This window comes from Cetorhinus maximus, chromosome 2 (genome assembly GCF_964194155.1).
Source record: "Cetorhinus maximus chromosome 2, sCetMax3.hap1.1, whole genome shotgun sequence".
In the NCBI taxonomy this organism is placed as follows: Eukaryota; Metazoa; Chordata; class Chondrichthyes; order Lamniformes; family Cetorhinidae; genus Cetorhinus; species Cetorhinus maximus.
The window spans coordinates 57,941,122-57,968,780 of NC_135880.1; the positions used below are offsets into that span (position 1 = coordinate 57,941,122).

Sequence of the window (27,659 nt, forward strand, 5' to 3'; positions counted from 1 at the left end):
CAACTGGAGAGTATTTCATCACACTCCTGACTTGTGTCTTGTAGATAGTGAACAGGCTTTGGGAAGTCAGGGGGTGATGATATATTTACCGCAGGATTCCAAGCCTATTCTCATAGCCACATTATTTGTATAGCTGGTCAATGGTAACCCCCAGGACGTGATAGAGGATTCAGCAATGGAAATGCCATTGAATGTCATGTGGAGATTGTTAGATTCTGTCTTGCTGGAGATGGTCATTGCCTGGCACTTGTGTGGCGCGAACGTTACTTGCCACTTGTCAGCCCAAACCTGGATGTTGTCCAAGTTTTGCTGTATTTGGACATGCCCTGCTTCAGTATCTGAGGAGTTGTGAATGGTGCTGAACATTGTGGAATCATCAACGAACATCCCGACTTCTGACTTTATGATAGAAGAAAGGTCATTGATGAAGCAGCTGAAGATATTGGTCCTCGGACACTACCCTGAGGAACATTTGCAGTGATAGCCTGGAACTGAGATGATTGACCTCCAACAACCACAACTATCTTCCTTTGTGCTAGGTATGACTCCAACCAGAAGAGAGATTACCCCTGATTCCCACTAACTCCAGTTTTGCTAGGGGTCCATGATGCCACACTCAGTCAAATGCTGCCTTGATGTCAAGGGCGGTCACTCTCAACTCACCTCGGAAGTTCAGCTCTTTTGTACATGTTTGAACCATGTTTGTAATGAGGTCAGGAGCTGAGTGACCCTGACGGAAACCAAATTGAACATCACTGAGCAGGATATTGCTAAGCAAGTGCTGCTTGATAGCACTGTTGATGACCCCCTCCATCACTTTACTGATGATCAAGAGTAGACTGATGGGGCAGTAATTAGCTGGGTTGGATTTGTCCTTCTTGTGTACAGGATATACTTGGGCAGTTTCCCACATAGCTGGGTAGATGCCTGTGTTGTAGCGGTACTGGAACAGCTTGGCTGGGATGCAGCAAGTTCTGGAGCACAAGTCTTCAGTACTATTGCTGGAATATTTTCAGCCCCATAGCCTTTGCACTAAACAGTGTCTTCACTGTTTCTTAATATCACGTGCAGTGAATCGAAGTGGCTGAAAACTGGCATCTGTGATGCTGGGGACCTCTGGAGGAGGCTGAGATGGATCATCACTCAGCACTTCTGGCTAAAGATAGTTGCAAATGCTTCAGCCTTTTTTTTTAACTGTGCTGCGCTCCCCCATGATTGAGGATATTTGTGGAGCTTCTTCCTCCAGTGAGTTGTTTGGGTTCCGCCACCATTCACGACTGGATGTGGCAGGACTTCAGAGTTTAGATCCGATCCATTGGTTGTGTTATCACTTAGCTCTGCGTATTGCTTGCTGCTTATGCTGTTTGGCATGTAAGTAGTCCTGTGGTGTAGCTTTACCAGGTTTACACCTCATTTTTAGGTATGCCTGATGCTGCTCCTGGCAAGCCCACCTGTGCTCTTCATTGAATCAGGGTTGATCCCCTGGCTTTGTAGTAATTGTAGAGTTGAGGTTATGCCTGACCATGAGGTTACAGGTTGTGGTTGAGTACAATTCTGCTGCTGCTGATGACCCACAGTGCTCCATGGTTGCCCAGTCTTGAGTTCTAGATCTGTTCGAAATCTATCCCATCTAGCACAGTGGTAGTGCCACACAACACAATGGAGGTTATCCTCAATGTAAAGACGGGACTTTGTCTCCACAAGAACTGTGCGGTGGTCACTCCTACTGATACTGTCATGGACAGGTGCATCTGCGGCAGCAAGATGAGGATGAGGTCAAGTATGTTGGTTTCCTCCTGTTGGTTCTCTCACCACCTGCTGCTGACCCAGCCTAGCAGCTATGTCCTTTAGGACTTGGCCAGCTCGGTCTGTGATGGTGCTTCGGAGCCACTCTGGAAATAGAAGTCCCCCACCCAGAGTACATACTGCACCCTTGCCACCCTCAGTGCTTCCTCCAGGTATTGTTCAACATGGAGGAGTACTGAATCATCAGCTGGAGGGCGGTAGGCGGTAATCAATAGGAGGCTTCCTTGCCCATGTTTAACCTGATGCCATGAGACTTCATGGGGTCCAGAGTTGATGTTGAGGACGCCCAGTGCAACTCCCTCCCGGCTGTATACCACTGTGCCACCACCTCTGCTGGGTCTGTCCTGCCGGTGGGACAGCACATACCCAGGGATGGTGATGGTGGTGTCTGAGACATTATCTGCAAGACATGATTCCGTGAGGATGACTATGTCAGGCTGTTGCTTGACTAATCTGTGAGACAGCTCTCCCAATTTTGGCGCAAGCCCCCAGGTGTTAGTAGGGAGGACTTTGCAGGGTCGAGAGGGTCGAGTTTGTCATTGCTGTATCCGGTGCCTAGATTAATGCCGGCTGGTCCATCCAGTTTCATTCTTTATCCCTTTTTCTGTAGTTTTCTGGTGGGATTCAAACCCAGGTCCCCAGAGTCCCTTGGGACTCTGGGTACTAGTCCAGTGACAAAACCACTACGCCACCACCTCCCGTCATATGGAGTGAGGCATGATCAAAGCCTACTATAAAGTCCTTTCCACCTACAGTCTGGGGATACAGCTTTTGAATTATCCTCTCTGCTCAAAGTTCTCCATGTTTGCAGCTGACCATCTCATGCACATGATCGGAAACATAAAGAAAAGCTAAAACTAAAGGCACTATATTTGAATGTGTGAAGTATTCACATCAAAATAGATGAATTGCACAGATTGAAATTTGTGAGTTTGATCAAATAGCCATTATGCAAACATAGTTGCAAGGTGAATAAGGTCAGGAATTGAATATCCTAGGATACTTAATTTTTAGAAGAGATAGGTAAAATGGAAAAGGAGGATTTGTTTCATTAATAATAAAGAATGGAATAAAGACAATTGAAGAAATGGTCTTAGCTCAGAATATCAAGTTGCAGTGGAGTTAAGAAACAAAAATAATTGGTGGGAGTATTTATTGGCCCCCTAAGAGTAATTGTAGTATCCAGGAGAGTATAAATCAAGAAATTAGAATTGTATAATAAGAGTAATACAGTAAACATGGGGACCTTTACTTTTTGTATATATTGGGCAAACTAAATTTGCAGTAACATTGTGAAGGACAAGTTTGCGGAATGCATTCAGTATGGTTTGCTTGGTGAGTATGTCAAAGAATCAACTCTGATACAGTCTGTTTTATTTCCGGCCTTATGCAATGAGACATGGTTCCTTAGTTACATTGTAGCAAAAGAGCCTCTTAGGAAGAGTTACCGTAGTAGAGATAGTAGCATGGTGGTAATGTCACTGGGCTAGTATTCCAGAGGCCCAGGCTAATGCTCTAGGCGTATGGGTTCAAATCCCACCATGGCAGTTGGTGGAATTTAAATTTAATTTTAAAAGAACTGGAATTGAAAGCTATTCTCAGTAATGGTGACCATGGAACTATCATTGATTGTCGTAAAAACCCATCCGGTTCACTAATGTCCTTTAGTGAAGGAAATCAGCCTCCTTACCTGGTCTGGTCGACATGTGACTCCAGATCCACAGCAATGTGGTTGACACTTAACTCTCCCCTGAAATGGCCTTGAAAGGGATGGGCAAGAAATGCTGGCATTGCCAGTGGTGCCCACATCCCATGAAAGAATAAATACAAAAATGATAGAATTTTACATTGAGTTTCAGACTGATTTAGTAAACAACAACAACTTGTATTTTTTTAGCATCTTAAATATAACAACATGGTCCTGAGGCATTTGAGAGGGGCGTTATAATGCAAAACTACACACCATGCCGCATAAAGTGATATTAAGGCAGGTGGGCAGAAGCTTAGTCTGAGTGGTAGGTTTTAATGGGTATCTTTAAAGAGAAAGCTGAAGTAACAAGGCATTGAGAGGGAACTTGAGAGCTTAGGGTTAGGCAGCCGAAGGTACAGCCACCAATTATAGAGCAATTAAAATTGGGGATGCTGAAGAGGCCAGATTTAGAGGAGCACATATCTTGGAGCATTGTGGAGCTGAGTGAGATTTCAAAAATAGGGAGAGACAAGCCAAGGAGGGATTTAAAAACGGAGATGGGAATTTTAAAACTGAGGTGTTGCTTGACTGGGTGCCAATATAGGTCAGCAAACACAGAGATGGTGGATGATTGGGGCTTGATGCAAGTAAGCACAAAGGCAGCAGCATTTTGGATGACCTCAAGTTTGCAGAAGGTGAAATGTGGGAGATCAGCAGGGGCGCATTAGAATAGTCAAGTATAGCCTTTAAGAGATGCAGTCTGGCTTTATGTAGCACAAGTTAACTTCAGTTGGTTCCAGTCATGCACAAGCTTGCCTGCAGAGGTAAACCACCACGCAACAGTGGGTTTAGTACTGTGCTGCACATACAATCATGGAAATGAGTAGGCAGTGGGAGGATTGTCTGCTGCCTGGTCATGTTGATCGTGCATGAGATATTTGTGCATCCCACTAGCAGAAATCTGGGCCTAAGAGTGAAAAAGTCTAACTGTAATTTGCATATGATCTTTGTGAGACCACACCTCAAATATTGTGTGCGATTTGGTTTCCTGACCTAAAGAAGGATACACTTGCCTTAGAGGGAATGCAACAAAGGTTAATTAGCCTTAATCCTGGGATGAGGGGATTGTCCTATGAGGAGAGATTGAGTAGAATAGGCCTGTATTCCCTAGATTTTAGAAGAATGCTACCTGATCTTATTGAAACATATAAGATTCTTAAGAGGCTTAACAGGCTGTATGTTGGGAGGGTGCTTCCCTGGCTGGAAAGCTTGGGACTAGGGGTCACAATCCCAGAATAAAGGGTGAACTATTTCGGACTGAGATGAGCACTCATAGGCTTGTGAACCTTTGGAATTCTCTGCCTCAGAGAACTGGGGTGCTCTGCACTCATTGAGTGTATTCAAGTTAGAGATGGAGAGATCTTTGGACACTATGGGAAGCAAGGAATATGGGGATAGTGTGGGAACGTGTCATTGAGGTAGAAGATCAGCCATAATCTTATTGAATGACAGTGCAGACTTAGAAAAGCTTCATGAGAATGTGTCAAGGGATAAGGAACTTCAGTTACATCGAGATATTAGAGAAGCTGGAGCAGTTTTCTTTGCAGAAGTGAAGATTAAGACAAGATTTAAAAGAGGTGTTCAAAGTCATGAGGGGTCCAGAGCATTGGGGGAAAACTCTTCCGTTGATGGAAGGATCGAGAACCAGAGGGCACCAATTTAAAGTGATTGACAAAAGAAGCAACAGTGACAGAAGGAAAAAGGATTTTACGCAGCGAGTGATTAGTGTCATGAAAATAGAATAATTGTCAAAATATTATTGTGATTTATTGTAAAAGCAGGTTAATAGTGGGGTTTGGATACTTTTTCTGTGTGTGTGTGATTTAATTGAGTTGGAGACAGCTGGTCTGGAGGCTTTGGCTCATCAAAAAAAGCTAGGTTTGAAATGCTAAATACATAAACATGGCTGAAGTCTTAGAATGTAAGGTGAAGAGAATTTGCATTTTTAGCTAAATCAGGGCACTTTGAATTTCAAAGAGACAGTCGGATGTTTACACCAGAAGCTAGGCCAAGCAGTGTGTTTATTTTTCCCAAAGGTTACTGATAATATTAGCACTATGAAAAGATTTATATTATGAGAAAGGTAAAGTTCCAAAGGCATATGGGAACAATGGAATTTATATTAAAAGGGAGAAACATGTATAAAGGAGAATGAGGCTATGTGTCATGGAAGGCATCGTAAGATCTAACGTGAGTGTGAGAAGCCTCCAGTATTTGTGCATTAAGCCTGCTGTCTACAGAAACCGAAGCTGAGAAGAGCCACTTTGAATTCTACTGTCCAGGATATTGTGTTGACTTGTCTGGATCTGTTTAAAATCTATTTTTTTACCCTTGCCTTAATGGGGGTGTGACTCGAAGCCAGATTAATTAGGGGTTTTAGAATTATTATAGTAATAATATGTAGACTTATATATGTGCTTGAAATCTTTTCTTTCGTTAATAAATGTTTAACTTAGTTTTTAAAAAAATCTCTGAAGTCTTGGTGGACTTATTACTTCTGAATTCAGGGCACGCATCTCAAAATAAATACAAATTGCAAAACCGTTTTGATCGCGTGATCAAGTCTCTCTTGTGGATTTGATCTGCCTGACAATGCTGCGTCATAACAATTAGAATGTGGAATGCACTGTCTGAGAGTGTGCTGCAGGCAGGTTCAATTATGGTTTTCAAAGTAGTATTGGACAATTATCTGAAGAGAAAAAATTTGCAGGGCTACCAAGAAAAAGGGGGTGGTGCAGTGGGGCTTGGTGAATTGCTCTTGCAGAGAGCTGGCACAGACACAATGGGCCGAATGGCATCCGTCTGAGCTATAACCATTTTATGAATCTATGTTGAAACTTAATAAGCTATTTATGTTCAAAATGTTTAACTCTCTTTAAGCACAAAGGATTCTTATTTCATCCCTCACACGTGATGATAATTGATTTGATTTGCTGCAATCTCCCACTCTTTCAGCCAAGCCTTCTGAGACATCATATTTATTTTTACAACCATTTGAAAGAATTTGGCATTAGTCATTCTGCGTGGTTTAATAGGTTATTGCTGCTGCATTGGGATTCGAAGGAATGGAAATATCTGAATTCACCAAAAGATATGCAGAGCATGACTAGGTTCACAGCAAGTGAAGGGAGATAAGTTGTTATTTTTCAGTAGATCAATGCAAGTGATATCGGTACCAATGTTATTAAGTATGGGTACCTCCAAACACATAGTGCTGACTTGTGTGCATGAATGTTATTTTAGGGTGGATTTGAAGGCAACATAGAGATGACCCAAAGCTGTCCGTAATTAAATATAAAACAGATTTTCAACATATCCATTTTTTAATCTCCACTATTTGATTCAAATTCTTCCTAATGGAAAGAAAGATTTACATTTATATAGCACCTTTCAAAACCCCTTGGCATTTCAAAGCACTTTGCAGCCAATGAAGTATTTTTGAAGTGTTGTTATAATGTAGGAAATGCAGCAGCCAATTTGCAGCAAGGCCCCACAAACAGTATTGTGATAATGATCAGATAATCCGTTTTTGTAATGCTGATTGATGATAAATATTGACCAGGACACAGGAGTAACTCCCCTGCTCTTTCTTTTACGTCCACCTGAGAAGAGAGATGAAGCTCTGGTTTCATTGTAGTGTGTTGGATACTGTTCGGTCAGTCTTACTGAAGTCTTTGTAGTCTTAAGTAGGTTAACCATATGTATTTATTAACTACAAGAACTATGTACACATATACAGTAAAGGGTTCAGGCTAGGAGCTGTCTCCATCCTTGCTTGTGCACATGGCTGTGTCCAATACCAGACTGACCCCTAGATGCGAGTCATGTGTCCACTTACATCAGTGTGTGGTGGTTCTGTACTCAGTCCCACGTTAACCCTGTATGTGCCAGACCCTCACACCAAACCTCCCCCAAGTCTTTATCCAATGTATTTCAAGCTATTCTAGTTACCCCATGTATTTATATTGTCATTACTACCCACATCTCCCCCCTTCAAATCTCTCAGTTCATAGGTTCAGGTGATCTGGAAGCCTTTTCACCCTTCCATATCTCGTTTGCACTACTGTCGAAGGAGTGGCAGGCTCTGTTGTTGCTGGTAAACTCTGTTGATTTGGAGGTTGCTCTGGCACCTGGGTATCTTCTCATCCTGTTTTTCCATTCCTTGGTACTGAATTGCTCTTTTTTGATTTGGCAGTTGTGGTGATAAGTAGTTGTTGATTTATCCCACTTTTTTCCTGCGTGGACGAATGCTGTGCTCGTCTCTCTAGTGGTTTTTCCTCCTTCTGTTGTGCGGCTCACCGCGACACATGCAAGGTCAACAATGGAACCTCCATTCCCACTTGTTTCACAATCCTAGCCAATGTTTTTATTACTTTCTTCTTTTCTGGTTATTCTTCAAGCTTATGAATCTTTTCATTCAGCTCAGCAACTACTGTGGTAAGTTCAGTTGTCTTCGTTTCGGAGTTATCTGTGGAACTCTTAAATAAGTTTAACAACTTCACCTGGACATTCAGTTCTTTTCGGAATCTTTCTCCCATGGTCACTGACTGCTGCTTAGACTCTTTCAATTCATTCACTAGGTCTTCAATCTGTTCCGTAGAAATCGCTTTTTCTCCTTTTAAAATCTGGATTTGCCCTTCCATACTGTATATCTCATCTTTCATGCTCTCCAGGTTGGATCAAAGTTCAACAAGTTAATCAGTTTTGGCTGTTAATTCTCCTTTCAAGCATCTGTTCAGATTCATCAGCAATTCCTTCTGTTCCTGGAAATTTGCACGATGCTTACTAGAGACCTCTGTTTCTTGAAGTGCAACAAGTTTTAATTGAAGATCCATTTTTGTTGAATTTATTTCTACGAGTTCATCATTTAAGTGTTTCAAGTTCTCTTCCAAGTGTTCTACTTTCTTTGAGCGACATTCTCATTAGTTCTTGTTTTTCCTTATCAAACACAACTTTGTATATGAAAGTTGATTCTCTATACTGATCAGTTTTTCCTTGGCAGAGTATAATTCCTCTGTGCCATCGTTCAAGCTCTCATTCTAATTGTGCTTCTGCTAATTGTTTTTGAGATTCCTCACACTCTTTTGTGAGAACTTCTACTTTTTCTTGCCATTCTTGATTTTCATCTCTTCATATATCTCCTTGGAAATGTAATGTTTTTCCAAGTTTTCTTCCAAATATACAACCATTTTCTTCAGTTCCGTTGTATCTTTCTTGTACCTCTGAACTTTTTCTGACTTTTTACTTGGACCAGACATACTCCAGTGGATTAAAAATTCTCTTTTCCAGGACGCCCAATTTTCCATTAGGTTTGGCCCTTGGATGAGTCCAAACTGATCTGTGGTCGCAGACTAATTGAACATTGAGGGAGTGGAATCCCTTCCTGTTGATGAATCTCATTGGCCGGTCACTCGCTGGCTTGATGACCATATTGGTGCAATCGAAGGTACCCTGCATTTGAGGGAATTAGTGATGGAGGTGAAGCCTAATGCTTTCCGTCCCTGTGAGGCCTCACCTGTCTTCAGTTGAATGTACTGCCCAGCATTGGCATCAGTGAAGCTGCAGTGGTGTTTGGCCATTTGTGAGATGCCACCAAGATCTACAGCTCATCCTTTAAAGGAGGCAGAGGTGAAGAAATTCAAGGCCACAGTAACTTTGACAACCACTGACAGGACATGGCCACCAGTGCTGTGATGTTACAGATCTGTAGGGACAAGGTCACAGATGTCTGTAACCATCTGCCTGGAAAATCGCAGTCTCCTTTGGCATTGGTTTTTGGTTGTCTGCAGATAGCTCCGTCTTTGGCGGTAGATCCTATACTGAGGGGAAGGCTTCCATGTCCTTCCTGTTCATTGTTCCTGTCCTCTGCCCTCCTGATATCCAGGGTTCCGTCCTTCCTGAAAACAGTGTTCTTCCTCCTCGCCACTGGGTCCAAATTCCAAGAGACATATCCCCATTGCCAGCTGCTGCCTTTCTGGTGCTCAGCTGGTTGCCCAATTGTCCTTGGCTGCCTTAGCCATTGCTCTTCTGCCCACGTGATGCCAGGAAGGTAACCACCCCCTGCAGTGCCCTAGCATTAACTGCACACACTCCCTGGCACCTGTGTAACACCAAGCATACCTTGTTCCCAATTACAAAGCCCCCATCTGCTCCATTGAAAACTTTTATGTCTCTGTAGCAATTTCCTAGGGCGGCCATGACTGTCTTCACACAATGTATCTGTCTCCTTTCGCCTAGTGTGCTGCAGACAGTGTGTGTAGCTCGTGTATCTCCTATGAAACTTTCAATTCCCCCATTAACGAGCTTTTAATGATCTTTCCAAATACTCGAATTGGCCTTAATCAGGGAACAATCAGAATTGCGATCCTGCCATCTCCCTGCCCTGCCAAACTTGGAAGTACCAGCAATGGAATCGCAAAACCATCACACCCCCAACACCAGTATTTTGGGCCCGTCTCTCTCTGTTCCTGCTCATGGCAAGCCTAGAAAATTCAACCCTAGATGTTGGACAATAAGTCTGATAACACAGAGCAGTGGAAAGGTTGAGGAAAGTGGAGGGAAGATAGAACACATGTGAAAGCTGACCTTGCATCTGCAGATTAATTCACCAAGGTGCAGCATATAGGCGAGCAAAAGGAGGGCATCATTGGAAGACTCAGGAGGACAGGAAGGGAAGCTACTGCTGTAGGTGCTCTGGCTATTATTAGATAAGTAAGATGATGTGAAAGCAATTCCAATGAAGCTAAACAATGGAAAGGAAGCATGATAAGAGGATGATGTGGTCAACTGCATTACTGGCTGAGGGGCTTCACAGAGGGGTAATTCATCACATAGAATTTTGTTTGTGTTTTTGGTTAAAGCCATTTTGATTTTCTGGTGAGGCAGAAACCTAATCAGAGGAGGGCCAAGGCCATAAGTGAAGACAGGATCCACAGAGTAGCTGTGTGTATGGGTGGGAAGTCAATTTTGGAAATGAGGTTGAGGGAGGTGATGAGCGTCAAATAAACAAACTGTGGTGGGGAAGAGTAGAATCTGGTGAAGATTAAAATCACTGAGGCTGGGTGGTAAATCTACATAGATAGAGGCAGGCACAAGGCGGGAGTATTCAGCGTTTGGAAGTGCATCGGGCTCAGGATACCCCAAACATTCATTTGGCACCTAGAAATTGGACGCTACACAGGCCAATGTCTTCACCTATTCATGGTAAGTTTTTGCCAGGCCCCAAATCATATAAGCAGCTGCACACACAAGCAGCACATATTGGAAAACTGAGGTCAATACACCTGTGACTCTGTTACCTGCCTGCTGCATGCAAGGCAATGCCAGTAAAACAGCATTGCAAAAACTACCTTCCGAAATGTAAGCTCATCTTTTTCCTGAAAGGGATGATTATGAACAAGGTGAGCAAGGGCAAATAGAAATTATGATAACAGAGGAAGAGGACTTCTTCAAGACCAGCATTCCTAAAAAAAGACGTAGTAGTAAAAGGAAGAACTGTAAATGATGGAAACTGAATTAAAAGTAGAATGTGCTGGAAAAGCACAGCAAGCCCACCAACCTCTCTCTAAAGAGAAAAAGAGATTAACCTTGCGTTGTACGTATTTCATTAGAAATGATAGAGGTTCTACACATGAAATACTAACTTGTCTTTTCTCTTTATAGATGTTGATTGCCTGCCTCTTTTCCAAACCTTTCTATTTTTATTTGGTTCAATCTTTAGGTTTTTACTAAATGTGTGAAAATGATTGAGACTATTTATCAAGTGTCATTTTGTTTGTGCCCTGCAGGTGGCAGCACAACACAGTATATAATTGAGTAATTTTTTAACATTGTTGACAACACTGGTCATGCAACAAAAAGTATTCTGGAGCTTTACATTATGGAGGAAGCTGGTGTTCAGATTTGCTAAAAATTTTATTGACATAATAAATTGGACGTGGGAAACTGAAAGCTGGACTGTAAATAATCTTCACAGTCTGGATGCTTTGTTAATTAGAGTTGGTTCAGATTTCAAAAGCCATATTTCACATATCCACCCGATAGATCTGGAATCATTCTGTTGTTGCACCTGGGCATGTATAATTGCTTGGGCATAGCCCACAAAAGAATATTGGGCAGGCACTGGTAATGTGAGCCTCCCATCTGATTGTCCTCTGGACAGAAGTTATCCAACACACGGCGGACAAATACAAGAAAATCTTCAGGCTACAAGGTCACGCCATTCAGATCTAAATATGACTCCCCAATCCAAAATCTTAATGGATTCCTAGCACACTTTGCTCTCCCACACCCTCTACCAGGCTCCCCGCTCCTGCCACCAGCACTGACTTTAGCATACTTCCTGTTCAGTGCTAAATGTGTTAAGAACAGTATTACAGCTTGTATGAAACTTTTAATGCATACATACAAACAGGTGTGCACACAATATATGTTGTTATCGACTTACTGCTATGTAGTTTGCCAGCTAAAAGAGGTAATTCCTTCAGATTTAAAGGAAGTTTTCTGTTAATATTAGTCTAGGGACTAAAATTGATACAGACACAGCCCATAAACAGATTTTGGATCATTCAAGATTCTTCCAAAACCTGAATATGGGCCTGACTTTCTTTCCCACTAGCACACCAGGCACCGCCTCCCCCCTCCACAAATCCCCCATCACTCCTGCACCCCTCCCCATCCCAGCCTACATAATACTAGCATAAAAACATGACCACATAAGCCCTATCTTATAAAGAATTCTGACCTATGTAAGGTAAATCAATGTTGCTACTACAACTTTACAGATCCTCCAGTCGGAAAGTGAAGCTGCGCAATTGCTTCGACCTGATTTCCATGGCTGGTTGTCAGGCACACACCCACTCAGCAGTATCCCTGGGAAATGAATCAAATAGCATACTGCAGCAAGGAGGGCGTCTTTCCAAGGGCTGCCCCTCAACAACAAATATTAAAGTGACCTTTCACAGGGTCTGAGATGAGGTCAAGGTGTGGGTAAAGTGACAGGAAGAAATTCCACCCTGCTGCAGATCTGCCCTTTTAAAAGGATTCATGGAATTTCAACTAAATGATTTATCACTGGTGAAAGACAGGAATACATCACATAACCTTATTAAGCCTACTCAGAAGGAAAAAAACAGTAAAAACTGGGAAATGAGAGTACTGGTCCGAAATGTGTTTTCGTTCTGGGTAGGAAAGTCCCTGGAGATTTATCAGTATTTATTGGAAGTGGATCATGTTTATTCAGTAACCTCCCTAGTTTCAATTTGAGCTTTACCTGTACCATTCATAAATTGAGTGAGAACTTGATTTTTATAGGATTGTTAAGTCAAGGTTAAACTTGGTGATGGACTCTGTTTTGTCCTTTTTAGTTTTCTCTCTTTCTCTCCTGAAGGCGCTGGCTCATGCAGAGGTGCAGTTCCAAGAAGGCCAATACGGCTCTTGTACCTCACCCGAGTTGATAGAGAAACGTGAGTGATATATTTTGGTAGAAGGAGGGGGAGAGGCAATATAGACTTAATGACACAATTGTAAATAATGCGCAGGAACAAAGGGGCCTGGGCTGCATGTGCATCGATCTTTTAAAATGGCAGGACATTTTGGGAGGGCGGTTAGCATATGGTATCTTTGGCTTCATAAAGGGAGGTATTGTTGAGTACAGAAGCAGGGAAGTTATGCTGAACTTATATAAAGCTCTGGTTAGGTCCCAACTAGAGTATAGCACCCAGTTCTGGTCACCATACTTTGGGAAAGATATGAGGATTCTTGAGAGGGTGCAGGGGAAATTTATCAGAATGTTTCCAGGGATGTGGAATATTAGTTACAAGGTTAGGAAAGGCTGGGGGGCAGAATTTTCCAAGCCTGTTGACAGCTGGCATGTTTGGCAGCGCAAGCAGACGATATGGCAAGAAGGCCAAAAATCAGTTTCATGTTATCGGGGAAGGGGGGTATCCCAGGGTGTGTGGGGGGGCCCAAGTTGATACGTGCAAGTGGCCTCAAGATGGTGAGGGCTAAGGAGGCAGTCTCCAGAGGAGATGAGGCCAGATGGAGATGAGTGTGTGTGTGAGAGAGTGAGTGGTGATATCCCTTGAGCTGGCAGTGAGTGAGATGCCAGTGAGTGAGTGATGGGCTTGAGTGTGTGAGTTTAGAGTCATGAGATGGTTGCCTTACCTTGGTGGCACGGATGAGATCATTCATTCTCTTTCTGCATTGGATGGCCAACCTCTTCTGTGCAGCATTGGCACTGATCACTGCTGCCATTGCCTATCAAGTCAGAGTGGTGAGATTGCTGGGCCTCCTGTGGCCAGAGTTGGGATAGAGGACATCACAGCAGGCCTCCACGGTATTCCAGGGATGTGTCACATAATTAGAGAGCTGCAGTCTTCTAACCTTTCGGGGTCATGTCTTCTGTGCAGCAGTGGGCTGGAAGCACTGAGAGGTGTGCGCGTGGCTGCAGTTTAAATATGGCACCCGGTGAGGTGACGACACGGCGGGTAAATGAGAGCCCGCCTGCCATTGAAATGGCGTGTTTCCCGGGAATGCATGATTAATGAGGTGGGATTGGGATGATGTGGCATGCTATAGCAACAATAGTTTGTGTAGAAAAGGTTTTTTAAAACAGTCATTCATTCTTTACTTTCCACTATGTTAAAAAAATCATTTTACTACAGAGCAACAAAACCTCCTCCTGATTACCACGTACCACCCCACCTCAGCTGATGAATCAGTGCTCCTCCATGTTGAACATCACTTGGAGGAAGCACTGAGGGTGGCAAGGGCGCAGAATGTACTCTGGATGGAGGACTTCAAGGTCCATCACCAAGAGCGGGTCAGTAGCACCACTACAGACCGAGCTGGCCAAGTCCTAAATGACATAGCTGCTAGACTGGGTCTGCGGCAAGTGTAAGGGAATCAACAAGAGGGAATAATATACTTGACCTCATTCTCACCAACCTGCCTGCCGCAGATGCATCTGTCCATGACAGTATCGGTAGAAGTGACCACCACACAGTCGCTATGGAGACAAAGTCCCTTTTTCAGATTGAAGATACCCTCCATCGTGTTGTGTGACACTACCACTGTGCTAAATGGGAGAGATTTCAAACATATCTAGCACTCAAGGCTGGGCATCCATGAGGTGTTGGGGCCATCAGCAGCAGCAGAATGGTATTCAACCACAATCTGCAACCCCATGGCCCAGCACATACCCCGCTCCACCATTACCATCAAGCCAGGGGATCAATCCTGGTCCAATGAAGATTGCAGGAGGGCATGTATGGAGCAGCACCAGGCACACCTAAAAATGAGGTGTTAGCCTGGTGAAGCCACAACACAGGACTACTTGCGAGCCAAACAGCAAAAGCAGCAAGAGTTAGAGCTAAGCGATTCCACAACCAATGGATCAGATTTAAGCTCAGCAGTCAGAATCACAGAATATGAACGGCACAGAAGGAGGCCATTCGGCCTATCATGTCTGCACCGGCTCTCCAAATGAGCATTATGACCTAGTGCCATTGCCCTGCCTTTTCCCCATACCCCTGCACATCGTTTCTATTCGCATAATAGGGGGAGGCAGTGGCAAAGTGGTATTGTCACTGGACTAGTATCCTAGGGACCCAGGGCAATGCTCTGGGGACCTGGGTTCAAACCCTACCATGGCAGATGGTGAAATGTGGATCAATAAAAATCTTGAATTAAAAGTCTGATGATGACCATGAAGCCATTGCCGATTGTCATAAAAACCCATTTGGTTCACTAATGTCCTTTAGGGAAGGAAATCTGCTGCCCTTACCTGGTCTGGCCTACATGTGACTCCAGACCCACAGCAATGTGGTTGACTCTTAAATGCCCTCTGACCAAGGGCAATTAGGGATGGGGAATAAATGCTAGCCTAGTCAGCGATGTCCACATCCCATGAATGAATAAAAAAAAAATCATCTAATGCCCTCTTGAATGCCTCAATTGAACCCACCTCCACCACACTGCCAGGCAGTGCATTCCAGACCTGAACCACTCATTGTCTGAAAAAGTTTTTTCTCAGGTAACATTTGCAATGTGACGTAAGTCCTGCCACATCCAGTCATGAATGATGGCAGACAATTAAACACTTCACTGGAGGAGGAGGAGGCCCCACAAATACCCCCATCGTCAATGATGGAGGAGCCCAGCACATCTGTGCAAAAGATAAGGCTGAAGCATTCGCAGCAATCTTCAGCCAGAAGTGCCAAGTTCTGGCCTCCTCCAGAAGTCCCCAGCATCACAGATGTGCCTTCAGCCAATTTGATTCACTCCACATGATATCAAGAAACAGCTGAAAGCACTGGATAGTGCAAAGGCTATGGTAGACTTGTGCTCCAGAACTTGCCGGGCCCCTAGCCAAGCAGTTCCAGTACAGCTATAACACTGGCATCTACACGGCTATGTGGAAAATTGCACAGGTATGTCCTAGACAGAAAAATATCGATCATCAGTAAAGTAATGGAAGGGGTCATCAACAGTGCTATCAAGCGGCACTTACTTAGCAATAACCTGCTCAATGACGCCCAGTTTAGGTTCTGCCAGGGCCACTCAGCTTTTGACTTCATTACAGCCTTGGTTCAAACATGGACAAAAGAGCTGAACTCCCGAGGTGAGGTGAGAGTGACTGCCCTTGACATCAAGGCAGCATTTGACCGACTGTGGCATCAAGGAGCCCTAGCAGAACTGGAGTCAATAGGAATCAGGGGGAAAACTCTCCGCTGGTTCGAGTCATACCTAGCACAAAGGAAGATGGTTGTGGTTGTTGGAGGTCGGTCATTTCAGCTCCAGAACATCACTGCAGGAGTTCCTCAGGGTAGTGTCCTAGGCCCAACCATCTTCAGCTGCTTCATCAATGACCTTCCTTCCATCATAAGGTCAGAAGTGGGGATGTTTGCCAATGATTGCACAATGCTCAGCACCATTTGCGACTCCTCAGATACTGAAGCAGACCATGTCCAAATGCAGCGAGACCTGGACAATATCCAGGCTTGGGCTGACAAGTGGCAGGTAACATTCACGCCACACAAGTGTCAGGCAATGACCATCTCCAACAAGAGATAATCCAACCATCGCCCCTTGATGTTCAATGTCATTAACATCACTGAATCCCCCACTATCAACATCCTGGGGGTTACCATTGACCAGAAACTGAACTGGACTAACCATGGCTACAAGAGCAGGTCAGAGGCTAGGAATCATGCGATGAGTAACTCACCTCCTGACTCCCCAAAGCTTGTCCACCATCTACATGGCACAAGTCAGAAGTGTGATGGAATATTCCCCACTTGCCTGGATGAGTGCTGTTCCAACAACACTCAAGAAGCTTGACACTGTCCAGGAAAAAGCAGCCCGTTTGATTGGCACCACATCCACAAACATTCACTCCCTCAACCACCGACACACAGTGGCAGCAGTATGTACCATCTACAAGATGCACTGCAGGAATTCACCAAGGCTCCTTTGACATCACCTTCCAAACCCGTGACCACTACCACCTAGAAGGACAAGGGCAGGAGATGGATGGGTACGCCACCGCCTGGAGGTACCCCTCCAAGTCATTCACCATCCTGACTTGGATATATATCGCCGTTCCTTCATTGCCAATGAGTCAAAATCCTGGAACTCCCTTCCTAACAGCATTGTGGGTGTACCTACACCACATGGACTGCAGCAGTTCAAGACAGCAACTCACCACCACCTTCTCAAGGGCAACTAGAGATGGGCAGTAATTGCTGGCCCAGCCAGCGAAGCCCACATCCTATAAATGAATAATAAAAAAAATCCAAATCCTTTAAAGCATCAATAGCAGAAACTGCAAGCACATGAAATTTCTTAACCTTGTGTAAATAAATATTGTGCAATTGACAGCAGATGTCAGAGAGCCACAGCTCTCAATCAAGCAATGTTTTATCTGGAGCTAAGCTGTATCAACAGAGTAATTGATTTATGAGCTCCTGGGGTAGGTGGGGATGAGGAGTGGGTGGGGTCATAGCCTGGCATGGGGAATGCCAAGAGGGCCTTTTGAATTTACCTTTCAAAAGGTTCCCTCATTCCGACTATGGTTCATGACACCTCTGATGTGCCATGAACCATGACTCTTTGAAATGCTGTCCCGATTCCATGTAAATTGCAGAGGTCTAGCACCTGCCTATCCCTATAATGGGGCCGGCCAGGTCGGGACCAGAACCAGCCTTAAAAGGCACTGCCGAAAATCGGGAATGGGGCCAGGAATCCCAGAATTGAGACACATCCAGCATTTTAAGGGGCTCCTGAGTCACCTGATGGCGAAAATCCAGGTCTGTGACCCTATTTGCTAACCATGTGGCCAGATACTGAAGCCTAGATTTTTCGATTGTTTCCACATGATTAACTCAGCTAGACACATTATTGTACAGGGTTCTGTTACGCTGTATTCCCTCAAATTTTCAGCCCTTCTAATTTTCCGTGGTTATTTAAGGTAGGTGCAGGAAGTACCTTCACATGTCCACCCCATTTGCACCCAGGTGGCCATACATGCACCTTGCTGAATACTACCAGCTCTGTCAACAAGAAAGGATTCCACTCTCTGAAAGTGCAGTTCAGTTGTGACCAGCAGCATCGCACCATACAGGTGAATGCTTGCTACCTTGGAGCAGCCTTAATATCTTCATTTTAAGGCAGCCTGCTATGTCAGCACTCTGTGACCCAGAACAGAAAGTCTTGGGGTCACTGCTGGGATAAGGGCTTTCCTCTTTGGCAGTGTGCAATATCCCTGATTCTCAAATCTTGCCATTGGTAATTTCATGGGAGCCCACCAGGTATGCTTACTGAGCTGCCACTCCGGAAAATGGGTTTGGCTGTGGCGATACAGAGGGGCTAGCTGAAATCCTGCCCTGTTGGAACTCCATCCAGCTTTAAGAGGAGAATCACCCCATGATCTTTAGAAGTGGGAATACAGGCACAAAAGGCAAATGGAATTCTGTGTTTTATACATGGTGACATTAAATGCAAAAGCAAGAATGGAATATTGACATTTCACCAGACATAGGTTAGGCCTCAGTTGGAGTATTTGTGCAATTCTGGATGTTCAAGCATAAGGAAGATAATAGGCTTTGAGAAGGGAAATCTGAATGACCACTGATTAGTGAATAGAGATGGAATCTCAAAATTATGACTCAAAAAATAAAGCAGCTTATAAAAATTGCCTTCACTGAGATTTAGCAGAACGTAGGGTTGGATTTTATTGCTGCAAATTGGGTTGGCTGCTCCTCCCCCTGCCACCACCTCCGCGCTTTTATAAAATATAAAATGTCGGGTTGGCAATGTGACCCTGCCAGTGTCCGATAATACAGAAGGCAAGGAGGTGCCAAAATCGGAAGCCTACCCGTCCTTTTGAAAAAAAGCAACTAACAAGCTATTGACTTTGTTAAAAAGCCAGTTGACTTCAATTTTTCATTGCCCACTCCATTTTTTGCCAGCGGCGTGGGGAAAATATAGGGAGTGAGTTACGCCAGCTATGAGATGGCTGCACAAGGAAGGGTGCAAAAGCCTGCATGTAGCACCAGAGTCTGCAGCTGAAGGTGGCAGCGTTTGGCTGTTAGTTAACTTTATTTGTTCAGTTTTTAAAGGCTGACATAACAATTGAGAGAATGAGAGAAAAGGGGGCCTTTAAATTGGTAACCGGAAACGACTTCCAGTTTATGGCCCTAGCCCTTTCCCTGCTGGATGCCCCAACCAAGACACCCAATTGGGCATGGAGCGCCCCTTCTAGTTGGTCGGCATTCCCACCAGCTGACTGCTAATTGGCCAGCTGACACTTGATTCAACGTGCTGAAATGGGGGCAGGAGCAAGTGGACCACACACTTCCCGTTCCGCCCCCTTTACCCCACCGGAAACTGTAAAATCCAGCCCATGGAATACTTTACAACAAGTAGCCATTGAAGGAGATTTTGTGGGGCAGGCAGGGTGTTTCTAAGACACCCCACGCAACTGTGTCTAATTGATAATGTCAGGTTAGCTAATTTAAAACTCTTTGTGGCAATTTGAGTGCTTCGTTACACTTTCAGAATTCCAGGGTCAAGGGCTGGAATATTGGTCCTGACCTCAGTGAAAGGTCTGTTGACTGCCCGAGTGCTTATTTTGACCGGGAAAGCGGGTTTGAGAGATGACTTTTCTTGGAGGTCAAAGAAGCTACTTTGAAAAAGGTTTTCCTGTAGGAAAGAAGGACATCCTATTAAAACTCAGGCTTCTATGAGTCCCTTGCACAGGTACGCACCCAAGCAATGCAAATGACCAGGACTGGAAACTTGCATGCATCTCTTTCCTCATAGGATGCCTAGCCATGGCCCCAGGAGGAAAAGCATCCTTATCCTGTTGTCAACAATGGAAGAAGAATTCTCTGGTGTAACAACAGCAGAGTTAATGACTTCTTTAATGATAAACTGAAAACAGATTTTTGGAAATTAAAAATAGAAAATGCAGACAAGTTTGATCATAATTTGTAACTCATCATCAGAATGACAGATGAATTGTTACCTTGCTTTTTTGTTCCGATGCTGCTTGCCCTATTGTGCATTTCTGCTTTATTTCATAAAAGTTACATGTTTAGCATAATGCGCCATTTCCTGCCTAGTCATTTCCTTAAAGAAAAATAGCAGGGATTTCTACGAAGGCCGGTCTATTTACTGAGCAGCTTATGCAGTAAACTTTTTTTATTTAAGTAGGTATGAAGGTATGCAATCATTTGTCAATGCAACACTTTCACATTGAGGCAAATCCTATTTCCAAGGGCGGAATCGTCCCAGATTTGCACCTAGTGCAGTAGCGAGCGGGTAAAATGACGTTTTACCTGCCGGCCGTGATGGAGGGTTTTCATGCCATATCGTCCAAAACCTGCTGCATTATGTATGCATTCCTGGGAAATACACCGTTTCCATGGTGGGTGAGCTCTCATTCACCCGCCACGCCATCACCTTGCTGCTTCAGCACACCAAGCGCATATTTAAAGTCTAGCCACGCACACACCTCTCAGTGCTTCCAGCCCACGACTGCTGCAAAGAAGACATGGCCCTGAAAGACAAAAAGACTGCAGCCCCCGGTCCAGTGACGTGTCCCCCGAGCGCCTTTTGACGCAGTGGAGACCCGCCGTGATGTCCTCTACCCCCGCTCTGGCCACAGGACGGGCAGCGACGTGACCAGCCAGGCTTGTGTGGCGGTGGCAGCGGTGGTCAGTGCCAGTACCCTTCAAAAGAGGACAGCCACCCAGTGCCACAAGAGGATAAATGATCTCCTCCATTCTGCCAGGGTAAGTCACTCTTCTCACACTCTCAACTCACACACTGAAACCCATCACACATCCACAGGAATCTCACTCACTGCCAGTTCAAGGGACATCACCATTCATTCTCTCATACACACCTCATTGTCCTCATCCTGTCCATGGGACCACTCACCGCCCATACAAGCCAGGCATACGTATCATCAGGACTGGCACACATCCTGCTTACACTCTCCCATCTCCATTCATGCAGGACAAGCTGGCACACAACAAGAGGGAAAGGTCACAGACCAGTGGAAAAGTGCCTGAAATCAAGGTCCTCACGGACTTTGAAAACACAGCCATCCAGCTGCTCAGCAAAGATCTAGACTGGTCCTGTGCTAATGGTGAGGTCGGTGGTGCTCTACCAATGAGGGTCCAGCAGTGCAACATCCATCAGACAACCATGCACTAATTATCTCCCCTTGCTTTTGCAGGCAAAACTGGGAAACAGCCAATGGATTCCATGACCCAGGGCCTCTAATCAAACCCCGAAGAAACCTCGGAAGAGGAATCTGAAGGCACCGTTCCTGAAGTCCCATCAAAGCGCTCACCCACACCCTCCACCAGCACACAGACGCACACCTCGGTGGGACCTAGCTTTAGAATCGCCTCGGAATCACAAACTGGTGAGCACATCGCACTCTCTGATCCGCAGCAGGCGGCGGCAGGGACTCCCCAGGTGTCCGGCAATCAGAGGACTGCTGGAGGCCAGAAATTTGCTGAGTCCGAGTCAGATGATGAGCCTCTGGACTCAGTCATGTCACAGTTGCTGCAGCTGCAAAGGCAAGCTCGGGAACATCAGGAAGGGATGTCCGCTGCACTCCTCAGATTGCAAGGCACAATGGAGGAGTCTGTCCACCTTCAGGCTGAGGTGATAGCGCCAGCATGGAAATGCACCAAGGTCAACACTGGTAGGATGGTGGCCGCCATGGAGACCTTGGTCCAGGATGTCGCTTCTGCACTGCTGCACAGGTTCAACTCCATCGCTGATGCTATAGTTGGCTTCCAACAGTGTGTGTGTGTGAGAGGCACGCGGGGGCAGCTCGATTTCACTCCAGCTACCCCTCCTCCTCAAGGAGTCGCTTGGGGCCCTTGGGCACCCATAGGGAGGAGGATCAGCAGGTAACTACACCCCCCCCCCACCCTGGGCCATCCATCCAGGTGACTCCGGGAGTCACCGGCCCTCAGAATCCCCTCTTCCTGTGATCTCAGTAGCTCCAGCTAGACAGGCTGAGGAGGGTTCCACTGCCACACAGCAGGAGTCCAAAAGCAGGCCTCCAAGCCTTGGCCCTCCAGAGGACGCCCGCTAAGGTCATCACAGACGGTGCGTAGCAGTCAGCAGGCTGCCTCCAGCTCTCCTGTGGATCACCAGGGAGCGCCAAGTCGTAGTGGCAGGGCTAGCAAAGTTAAGGAGAATTAGTTGCACAGCCTGGGCATGGGTGTTAATGACTTGTACATGCTGTTCACTATTGTCAATAAGCTCCCAAGAATGTCTCCCTGCCTATGGCTCCTTTTTCAAATGAGCAGTGCTTGTGTCACTCAGATGTGAAACCTTTCTGCACAAGATAAAGGCAGATGTCTCAGTCCAGGGCCTCTTCCCTGTGCTTTGTGCAGCCTTCAGACTAACGTGATGAACCGGCCTCACACTCCCTGGGCACATTAGTGATGCCTGCACCTCAGCAGTGCTCATCATTGCTGCCAGAATGTAGCGGGCAGGCGTCACAGAGTTCCGTCATTCTTTCTGTGTGCTCTCAGCACCTCTAATGTGGTGCTGGCCCCCATTTCCTCACCACCTGTGACCAGTCACGTTGTGCTCCTGAAGGGGGTCAGCTACTGAAGTCGGACAAAGGATCAGATGCTTTTAAAGTTTCATGGCTGCATCTCCATGATATGACCCTGATCACAGAGCGCAAGTGAGCTGCCATCGGCCAGACAGGAGTCAGACATTCACAGAGGCTTTGTGAAGATCTATGGAGTGTCCTCACTGCATGTAGTCATCATCCTCCTGCAATTGAGTGACTATTAGGGTCTCCACTGCATCTCCATGACAGGAGCCTTATCACAGAGGGTATGTGCATTGCCATAATCCAGACTGGAGTCAAACGCTCACAGATGCAACGTGACGATCTAGGGGGTCCCCTCACTGCATGTCGTCGTCATCCTCCACAAATCTAGCAGCTATGAGGGCCTCACGAGCGCACCTGCCTCATCTAGCCAGTGCGAGGGCTTCATCCCCGCCTTCGAGGACCTCCTCACCCTCATCACCATCCGTGTCCTCATCCGAGGAGACCTCCAGCTCCTCCTCAGACAGCTCCTCTCCCCGTTGCAGCGCTAGATTGTAAAGGGCACAGCAGGCGACAACAATGTGTGACACCCTCTGTGGACTATATTGCAGGGCTCCACCAGACTGGTCCAGGCACTAGAACCTCATTTTCAGCATCCCAATGGTTTGCTCCACCAAGTTGCGAGTTGCAGCAAGAGCCTCATTATACCGTCGCTCTGCTGCAGTCTGAGGCTGCCACATGGATGTCATCAGTCACACCTTCTGCTGGTAGCCTTTGTCCCCAAGGAGCCATCTCTGCAGCTTCTGTGGACCCTGGAAGACGTCAGGGATCTGTGACTGACTGAGAATGTAGGACTCCTGCACAGTCCCTGGAAACCGCCCGCAGACCTGCTGGATGCGTTTGTGGTGGTTGCACACCAGCTGCACAATAAGTGAGTGGAATCCCTTGTGGGTGATTTGGTTGACCACGTGTTGCGATGGAGGTCCGAGCGCCACGTGAGTGAAGTCGATGGCACCCTGCACCTGTGGAAAACCTGATCCAAGCCAATCCAATCGCTCTTTGCATCCTGGCTGTCCTGGTCCCGGGCAAAATGCACAAAGTTGTGTGCCCTCGTGAAGATAGCATCCGTGACCTCATGGATGCATTTGTGGGTGGAGGCTTGTGATATCCCACAATGGTCACCTGTGGAGCCCCGAAAGGGATCACTGGCATAGGAATTGAGTGCTACTGTCACTTTAACGGTCACAGGCAGTGGATGTCGCTAAGCGCCGACCAGCGATGGCTCGCTGTGGCTGTGGACCCAGCCACCCCTTCTTCCTGAGGGTGCTGCTCCTGCTTCTGTGCAGCCAGGCGCCTCAGTCGCTCTCTCCTCTGTCGTCTTCGCTCTCTGTAAACCACAAGGCATACAGCTAGTTCACCAGGCTACATGATCCTGATATACTCCTCCTGCAGGATGAAAGAGTGAGACACGTGGGTGAGCTTGGGTGTACTAAGAACCTGTCCTGGTTAAGTGTGAAGCCCCTTAACGCATCACGGAGAGTGCTGGGCATCACTTGGATGTCCTGAGATTAGTGCGCTGCATAGCTGCCTGAAACCCCACCCACCTCCGCCCCACTCCACCCGACTGATTGGCAGCAGCTTTGCCCATTGAACTGCATGCTGTGCTCTCAGCTCAGGCTCAGACATTCTCCTAACCCGCACTGCAAGGCTGCACTGTTGGCTTGAACCATCTGGGAGACTGGTCCAAACCTGAATGATGACATTGCAAGGGGCTGTGAGCACCTCCACCAGTGACTGCTCAATGGCCACTTTTAGCAAGGAGATTGTACAACGTGCCCAGTCATCCAACTGTTCTGCAGCCCACTAAAATGCTCATTACTTTGCAGTCTGTGCTCAAGGCGTGAAAAGCTCTGGAGCACTTGGTGGCACTTTGCTGCTTCTGTGTTGCTTGATTGGGCAGATAAGTTAGAAGCCTAACTCCAATCATATTAATGGCTGCACCTGAACCGTTTCACTTGCAGAGGAATGGTCACTGTATATAAGGTGTCCCTAATGCGTGGCCGCTTCCCTCGCCCACCCTATCCCCACCCCAAATACTTGTGTGCTACATTCAACCGTAGGGCAGCCCTAGCCCACCCTACCACCCCAAGTCACCTCAACCGCAGGGCTGCCCTTGCCCCCTCCCCCACAATGCTCCTCAAGCTTGAAGTCCAACAGGCGACCATGGCAAGCGCTGCGCAACGTTACTGTGCACTCACCACCGAGTTCCCCTTAAATTGCAGCCTGCCAAGTGCACGCCTTGTATATGCTGTTGTGAAACACATCAGTGCGCTTTCCCGCTGACGTGGGTGGACGATCCAGTGGGGTGGGACACTTTCAGCAAGCCTAATAATGATATGCAGATGTATTACAATGAAGTTGCCAACATCTGATGTCGGGAAACACAGCCTGCCATCGGCGGGCTGAGTGGACAATTGCAAACTGGATTCATGCTGTCATGACACCGATCGCGCCATATTGTCTGCTCATGCCACCGAACACGACCGATGCCAACAGGCACAGAAAATCCCAGCCCATGGTTTTCAAACATAGTGTTTTCAAAATAGCTGTAAATCAGTGTGAACAATCAGGTCCCAAGGAATGTACCAAACACATATATTTCTCCTCTTTAAGTATGAAAATTAAAGTTAATCAGCCATCAGTCATGTGCGTTAAGCGCACATGTTTAAAAACTTTCAACTGGGGAAGCTTTAAAATGTTTATGTAACGCACTTAGGCCAGCTTTATGGATAGAGATGTCTTTGGGCAGAGGGATTGTGTAAGATGAAATTTATATGTATTGTACCTGCATGCAAAACTGATTTGCAGCTCAATATTCTGTGACCTTTTAGACCGTGGAATAGTCTGGGAGCAAATATGCAGTAAATTTATGGCCCATATATCCAAATCAAGATGGTACTTGATGTAGAACTAAACTTGGATATAAAATGCCTAGACCAAGACCTCCTCTAGCATCACCCATCTCCGTCCCTGTCTCAGCTCATCTGCTGAAACCCTCATTCACAACATTGTTATCTGTATACGCGTCTATTCTAACACTCTCTTGGTTGGCCTTTCATTTTGCACCCTTTGTAAACTTGAGCTCATCCAAACCTCCTCTGCCCATACCCTAACTCACCCTATGTCCTATTCTCCCATCACCCCTCTGCTCACTGATCTACATTGGGCTCCTGACCCCACAACACTTCATTTTAAAATTCTCATCCTCGTTTTCAAATCTTTTCATGACCTCGCTCCTCTGGATTTTTGTCACATGCTCCACCCTTGCAACCCTCCCAAGATCCCTGTGCTCCTCCAATTCTGACCTCTTACATTTTATCACTGTACCTTTGCTTGAACCTTTAAGTACCTAGGTCATAAGCTCTGGAATTCCCTCACTAAACCCTTCCACAGCTCTACCTCTCCTCCTACAAGACGATGCTTAAAACCCCATCTCTGTTTTGAGGTCATCTGCCCTAAAATCTCAAAATCTTATGTGCTTGAGCTTCAAATTATATTGGGTAACTCTGCTGTAAAACAACTCAAGATAGTTTACTATATTAAGTGTTATATCTAAATGCAAGTGGTTGTTGTTGATGGTAATTCCCACCGCATTGTTGAGGAATTCAAAACACTGAAATTTGACAGCCAGACTACATTTTGTTTCTGGTCTAATGTGACAGAACAATTTGTTGGTTTTGATGAGGAAAGGTGAAGGATGAATTAACTTGTGTTTTTAGGTTAGTTTGATGTATTTCATGAAATGATTTTAATGAATTAAAAAAAAAGCAGTGATTGCAAACTCAGGGGTTTTTTCCATGTTCTGTGCAGCTGACAATTCTAACTGTGGACCTCTTCCAAGATTTTTAATTGGTTTTTGTTTTAAATTCTTACCTTTTTTCTGCTCCTCTCCTGAAGATGGTCCGTAATGATGGGATATCCATGGACTTTCTTCATTTATGGTGACAATGGATTTTTTGACCATGGGGAGTCCAGCAACTGTCAGTGGGAAAACTGACCCACATTAAGTCAGCAGCAGGAATGGGCTGGTGCGGGGAACCCACCCACTGGCTACTTAAACTCATTAACGAGCCACTTGAAGATCATTATTCCTGAGCCCACCGGGATTTAGTGGTAGCTCAGGGGCTCTCCCAAACTTATATGGGTTTCCTACGCCTCCGGAGTGCAACGCAGCAAACCCTGTTGGAGTTGTCAGCGGCCCCCTGGGGGGCGGTGGTGGGGGTGGGGGAGGGGTGAGTGGCCCTCTTTCCAAGGTACGGGGTGCCCGATTCAGGGACCTGGCATGAGGAAGGGGATGCCCGCTGAGGGCCACCCTCCTACCCTTACCTCCAATTTCCCACACACACTGACAACCCACACCCCCCAACCTGCCCCACTCACCTCTCTCCAGGGTTTCTACGATGATCTGTGGTGAAGGCCTGACTGTATTTTTGGCAGCAGGTCCGGTCCCAATGGTATTGCCTGTACTGGGGAGCTGGTGGCCTCAGATTGACCAGAAGCTCCTAGGGATGGGCTTTTCCACAGCCAGGGTCCTAAATCCCAGGTAAGGCCTGACGCTGGCCAGTTAATTGCCTGATAGTCACTTAATTCAGTTGGACCTCCCCCCATTGTTCCCTTGGTCCTTCCGCCTCCAAACCGGGCCGTGAAGTTCAGTTCTATGCTGCAAAGCAGTCCTGTAAACGGTAATTATACTCTGAATGGAAAATTATACACTGAGCGGGCTCAGTGTTCTAACAGAGCAGAGGAATTTGCATTAACAGGTTCACAGGAAATTAAAGGTAGCACCTCAGGTTGTTAATGCTGTAAAAGCAACCCCAAGAAGCTGGGGTTCTTCTGAGAAACTGGGATTGTTCCCATTAGAGCAGGGAAGGCTAAGGGGAAATTTGATAAATGTTTTTAAAATTATGACCGGCTTGGAGTAAATAAGGAGAAACTGTTTCCAGTGAC

The 27,659-nt window shown here is 45.9% G+C and overlaps 1 protein-coding gene across 1 annotated transcript in view; it reads left to right on the forward strand.

The window, feature by feature from the left end:
• adgrv1 (adhesion G protein-coupled receptor V1) overlaps window positions 1-27,659 on the forward strand; it is a 735,500-nt gene that overhangs the window by 484,735 nt on the left and 223,106 nt on the right. The gene's annotated exons all lie outside the window — the stretch shown is intronic.